Source organism: Carlito syrichta, unplaced genomic scaffold (assembly GCF_000164805.1).
Source record: "Carlito syrichta isolate Samal-C Ts95f unplaced genomic scaffold, Tarsius_syrichta-2.0.1 Scaffold309021, whole genome shotgun sequence".
NCBI lineage: Eukaryota > Metazoa > Chordata > Mammalia > Primates > Tarsiidae > Carlito > Carlito syrichta.
In genome coordinates this window covers 475,762-482,238 of record NW_007253117.1, presented here as the reverse complement: position 1 = coordinate 482,238, position 6,477 = coordinate 475,762, and positions in this window count along the sequence as shown.

The following is a 6,477-nucleotide window of genomic DNA, read 5'->3' as shown; positions in this document are numbered from 1 at the left end:
CCAAGAGTGAACAGTCATGGAGAAATATGATAAGACAAAGTATATGATTTGTGTAAGGGAGTTACAACCCCCACTCACTCCTCCCTACCTCCTCCCCACTAATCAACACACAAAACTTCCCTTCAAGCCTGTCTTAATGTTGCAAAACCAAAAGGCTCAGCCCCTACCCTAAGTGGGCTCACAGACATGGGAAAGGAAGACCCAACTGACTTCCCATGGAGCCCCTACCCCCACCCCCGAATTCAACTGCTTACAAAATTTTTCCACTCCTGAACCCCTTGCCCTACTCACATATAAAAGACACTCCTTACTTCGAGATGGGGCTGATGCCACTTTGGTGTCTGCCCAAGCATCTTACTTTAATAAACTCCTTTGCCTGAATATAGAGTGTGTGCTCCTTTTCGGCAAACATTACAATATAATGGTAATAAACTGGGGAAACATTAGCAAGGCCTGTTTGCTCATATTATTTTTGGCATCTCTAAGTTTTCAGCTCCTTTCCTTCAGGCATAGAGACGGCACCTCCAGAATGAGGATTTTACGGCCTTCTTCAGGGGAGAAGAGCAGGGGAATGTGAAAGAGACCTTCCTCCTTTTGTTGTTTTCTCAAATGACAATGGCCGTAGTTTAGGGTAGCATGTCCTGACCCCATCATTTAATATAAAAAGAAAGTTCTCCAGGAGAAAGAAAAGTAGCATAGTATGGCCTATAGGTTTTAGGATTCATTTGGGACTTTCTAAAGTATTTCTTATAACACCATTCAGATCATTGTTAAATGTTATGTTCTCTTTAAAGCTGTTCCTATTACTTAATAGAGAGCTGATATCATCCTTATTTCAACTTGTATCAAAGGGGTTCTTGCAGTATTTGCTATTCTGAAATGTTTACTTCTTGAGGAAAAGACCTGTTGCTTATTTTATCGTGATTCTGATGTCAGCCAAAACAGAAATTTAAAATATATTAAGTACTTAAAACTGTGACTTTGGATACCAAGCCCCCTTGCCCATTGGATATTAAGGCAATTCTATGCAATGTCAAATTGAAAGAATTAAATGCAATAAAGTGAGTAGCTCATTGTCATACCAAATATCCAACAAAAGTAAATTCTTTCCATTCATTCTTATTATTTGCTGAAAAAGTATGTGAGCTGATAGTTAGCATTTCATTCAGAAGCATTGAACTAATTTCCTGGTCTTTGATGAAAAAAACCCGCTAACACTATTCTTTTCTCTTTGTCTTGCTAAAAGAAGACATGGTTTTAGCCACAGACAACATTTACATAAGAGCATTGTGACATTTCATACTTAAAAAGGAGTGAAGATTTTAGTAAGTCAATGCCTACATTAAAAAACAAGAAAAATTGCAAATTAATAACATACTGTAAGGTATTGTCTGGACATAGACTCTTTTCCACCTATACCTGACTTCTCTTTCCTTTCTTCAGGGAGCAGCCTCTGGCAAAGGCTGGTTTCCGAAGGGTATGCATATTCCCAGTAATGAGAGTCATGGGTGCAAGTGATTAAGCAATACTGAAAGCAATGTAGGCATTAACCTTAATCAATGTAATTGTGATCACCATATAGCAATTTAAATAATTAACCTGCTGTATTATAAAACTGCTTGCTGTAGTTTCCTGAGGCGTGGATTTTTTCATTGACTGGCCACCATCGGTACCTTCCGTAAGTTCTAATAAATCAATGTCTTTCCCTGTTGGACCTCTGGGTGACTTCTTTGGAATAAGTAAACATTACATACGAACCCTCTCAGATTTGTGGCCACTGCATTACACCTACCTTGACACTTTAATATTCTAGAAAAAGAGCAAGCTAATTTATAGAATTATAAAAGTATGGTTGGTATAAATAGAATCTCATGTCTTCAATTCTGATGTGTTAGAGCTGGATACCAGCCTCTAAAATCTCTAAGGAGTTCATTGAATTTTGGAACATTTTTATTACCTTCTCTGTGTCACCAGGCTCGTACTCACTTTTCAATTCTTTGATGAAAAAAATTTTTTAAAACAACTTCTCCTCCTCCTCCTCCTCCTCCTCCTCTCCTTCTGCCTCAGCTTTCCAAGTAGCTGGAACTATAGGTGTGCACCACCATCCTCGGCTAGTTTATTTACTTATTTATTGTAGAGACGCAGTCTTGCCATGTTGTCCAGGCTGGTCTTGAACCCCTGGACTCAGGCAATCCTCTCGCCTCAGCCTCCCAAAGTGCTGGGGTTATAGGCTTGAGCCCCTGCACCTAGCTCTACTTCCTAAAAACCTTTGTACTGGTTATTGTTTTTGCAACCCACTAATCCCTAACCCCATCCCACCTCTGCCAATTCTTCATCCTTCTGCCATGCTCTGAGTCCTGGTAAGCTCATAGAGATTGAAGAACCTTGGATCCCTTGCCTCAGTTGGGTTTGCTTAATAAATCACAGTCTGAGAGAGAAAATGAGATATTTCTTCTTAGCTCCTTCCCTGCTCTGGGTAACATTTCAGTCAGTGGCTGGGTCATTCTGTGACCACAGCTTCACTAGAATTGGTAGTACTGTTTTTCCTCTTTTCTATTTCAAGTACAAGGGTAGTGCTAATGGTCTCCTGCTCTTTATAGTCTCTGGAGTATTTGCTGATTCTCTCAACTTTACCTACATCTCTGTAAGTGATCCTTCTGGTTTTTTTGTACCACCTGAATTGTGTTCAGTTTTTTGCCAAGACTTTGACTAAAGGCTTTCTCTATCCCTTTAGACTAGGTTAGTTGTTCCTACTATGAACTTACATCTCATCATGTACTTCCCCATTGCATTTATCACACATTATTGTAGTTATTTGTTTAACTCTTGGCCTCCTCTTTCAGACTTTTTGAAGGGGGGCAGAGTCTATATTATTCACTATTTTGTTACCAGTACCTACCACAAAGTTTGCTATCAGCAAGTGGTAATTGTATGTCAATGAATGAGTTTAGGGGTCCAGCCCCTTTTGCCAGGTCGTGAGATCTCCTGAAGGAGAGACGGATAGGCGAAAGACGGACACAATATTCCCGGACACCTGCTTCCTGAGCAGATGACATCCTTTATTAGTTAACAGAAAGCTTTTATAGCATTTGTAAAAGGGGCAAGACAAAGAAAATTCCTACACGTACATATGTTTTAAAAGTTACCACCATCTAGCGGTCTTTAGAAGAAACGAATAAGCCAAAAACACTATCTACTTTCAGTTAATGAGTCTTGAGATAAGTGTAAAAGGAGTTTCACTTAAACTAAACATAATGCATACAAGGTTTACTTTGACTTCGGTTCCACATCACTTGTCTAATTAAAAAAGCCTTAAAATCACTAGTACAAAACTATAGATTGTACCTAGTGATAGTAGGAATATGAAGCCCATTAACTTGACCAAACAACAGTGGCTAGCATTTAAAGAATAACTATGAAAGTCACTTACTGTGAAAATACATACACTAATCTTTACTCTGGATAAACATATAAAGTGAATGAAACATAATGAAATAAAACTAACACAACTAAAATTATTATGGTTGCAAATTGCCAATGAGCTTTTAAGTTTAGGATAATGGTGATTTGGCTGTTTTCCCTTATGCTTGGCAACCTCCTGGAAAACATCTTTGTCTTAAGATAGGCGGTGGAGCAATTATTATTATCTTTGAGGCACTGTGTGAACTTAAACTTATGAACTTAAAACAATCTTCAAAGTAGCTATAAAACACTAAACTATAGCACTAAGACTTAATTAATGACACAAAGTAAAAACCTTGTTAAACATAACCAGAGCCTAATAATTTTTGTCAACCCTCATACATATGTATATTGATTATATAAACTTGTATGATATTACATTTACCAATTATAATTAATACATGGATAAAACAATTATGGTATGTCTAGAATAGCACTGTCAGCAACTTTCTTCAAAAGAGTCCCAAATTACAGTCCTTGAAGTGCTTCAACAAAGTTCCCAGGTGCAAGGTTCTTCATGTAGCAGTTCTTCTCCTTTTGGGCTTTTACGACCTTCAAAGCTTTTGCAATCGCCTTTCTTGTCCAGGTGTCTTCATTACTTTTCTCTTATCCTGCAGTGTTTATTTCTAAAGGAAACTCAAAAGAAGCTTTTAATGACATTTCCCAGGCCCTCAAGATTGCTTTCTGTATTTAGTTAATTATCATTAAAGGTATCTAATTAGTATATTATGAATTCAGTGAAAACTCACTCTATAAATGTTTACTTAAAATTTAACTATAGAATTAAGTAAAAACCTTAACGATTAATATTTATCCTAAGTCTGTGAAGACAGTGTTATAAATCACCTACATAACTCCTAGATAAGTGTTAGAACTTATAATGAGCTCATAATGAACTTACCATAAACTTGTGCTTCTAAAAAACCTTATGTCTGACCACTAAGCTGCATAATTCTAAATCAAATAAGGAGTGAATATACTTATATCATTTTTTACTCAAGCAATATCTAGTAACTTATAACCAAGTGAAAGAAAGCATTCTTGATGTGCTTCAGAGTTTAACCCTTGCATATGTTAGAAAAGGCCAAGCAGCATAGTGGGAAAATGGGAAAATGAACCATGACATTCTCAGGTTAGGTGTGAGTACTTCGCATAAACATGCCATTTTCTTCTTCCACGACTGCACAGAATTTCTTCAGCCGTATCAAACAGCAAAGGTAGAAGACAGAAGGGCCTCAGCTTCCTGGGCTCGCCCTGCGGCCCAGGGTCTTCGGCCCACCAGGACCCGGTCAATCATGTGGACCTCCAAGGCTGGCTCCCAACAAATGAGTAATTACAAGGTGTGATACTTATTTGTCCTTAAAATATTTCATAAAATAATAAACATAGACTGTAGAGGATTATGATATTTTATAAAGGATAACTATGACAGATCATAAAAAAAAGTCTCATGACTCAATTCTTTATCCAAGTTCAGGCTCTGGACTGCAAGATAAGTAAGGTGCTTTAGAGCTTTCAAAATATTTACCAACCAAAAAAGTATTCCTTTTCATAGAATATGATCTTCCAGCCCTGTTAGTGTTGAAGAGCTGACATTCATGTAAATAACATTGGTCAATTTAATGAATTGACCAGCGTGCAACCCTGTGGGAGACCCTGTGGTCTGATGCAGTATGGACTACTAATGTTGTCATCTGTCTTTGTCCCTTGTGCTATTGTAAGTCTAATAGTATTGGCATGAATCACTTCCCCTGGAAGCCTTCTTTTAGAAACTTTTTGGTTTTCCATTGTTTCTTAATTTGTAAATGAAGAAACTTAGAGACTTTCTGGAACCACCTCTAAATCTCTGGAATATTCTGCCTTTTTAAAAAGAATATTCCATTCTGTCTTCTGTAATATAACTGTGTCCTATTTTTCTCCCAGAGCATAGAATGGTGTTTGGCACCACAGTAAAAACAAGATTAATGAATAAGATAAATGAACTTTTAAAAAAGCCATTAAGCAGTAAATGCCTGACTTGGTTAACTCAGTCCCCAGAGGCATGTACTTTTTTTCAGAGACAAAGTAAATGGAAATAAAGAAAAAAAGCATCCAAATGATGGAGCACATTCCCCCGGAGATAATATGTGTCATTCTAAAATGCAGAGATATGTGCCAACCCTCAAATCACAGATGTACTGCTCTTAGAAGTTATGCATCATATGGATTTGAACAACAGTATTTAAAAATGAATGTAGAAATGACTAGAGCAGTGAAATGTAGCGGATGAACTTCAGGAGGCAGAACATCCAGACAGTAAAGACTAAAAATTCTATTAGTAAGTCAGTTCTGAAAGCTGGAAAGGACTAGTCTTGCACAAAGGCATGTGAGATGTAGAATTTAAATAATTTGGTTACCAAAACGGAGCTGCAGAATCAAGATAATGAAAAAAGGAAGATCCAGAGGAATTGGTATTGAGTAACTTTAATCACATTTAGTGACCAAGGTTCATGATTTATTTATTTTTGCATTAATTTACAAATTTCTGTAAATTTATGAATGCATTAAGTGATTGTTGGTCATCAAAACATAGCTCAATCCATTCCTTTGCTCTCATATCTTTAATCTCTTTTTATCTTAATAAAATCCCAAGTAATAACTCATTGTGGGGATTATTAAAAAGAAAGACCTGGAATACATATATCAATTAAAATCAAAGTCATGGCACTGATTTTCTAGTTTATAAACCAGGCAACAATAACTTATAAAAGTAATATTTAAGGGAATTAAGCCCCACTTGTATCATTACTCCCTATGGAAATGACCTCTGAGTTGAGAAAAAGCTGGGAAAAGTGGTGATGGTCATGTCTTTCTTTTAACGATTTAATTTATGTAAAAACTGAAATACCTTTCCCTCAATGCTTTACTCAATACTGTTATTCTTGACTCAGTGATCTCCTGAATATTTCCAGGGTAGCACAGATACAAAGATTTCGCCCTACTTTACTGATTCCATGGTAGAGAACTAATTATTTC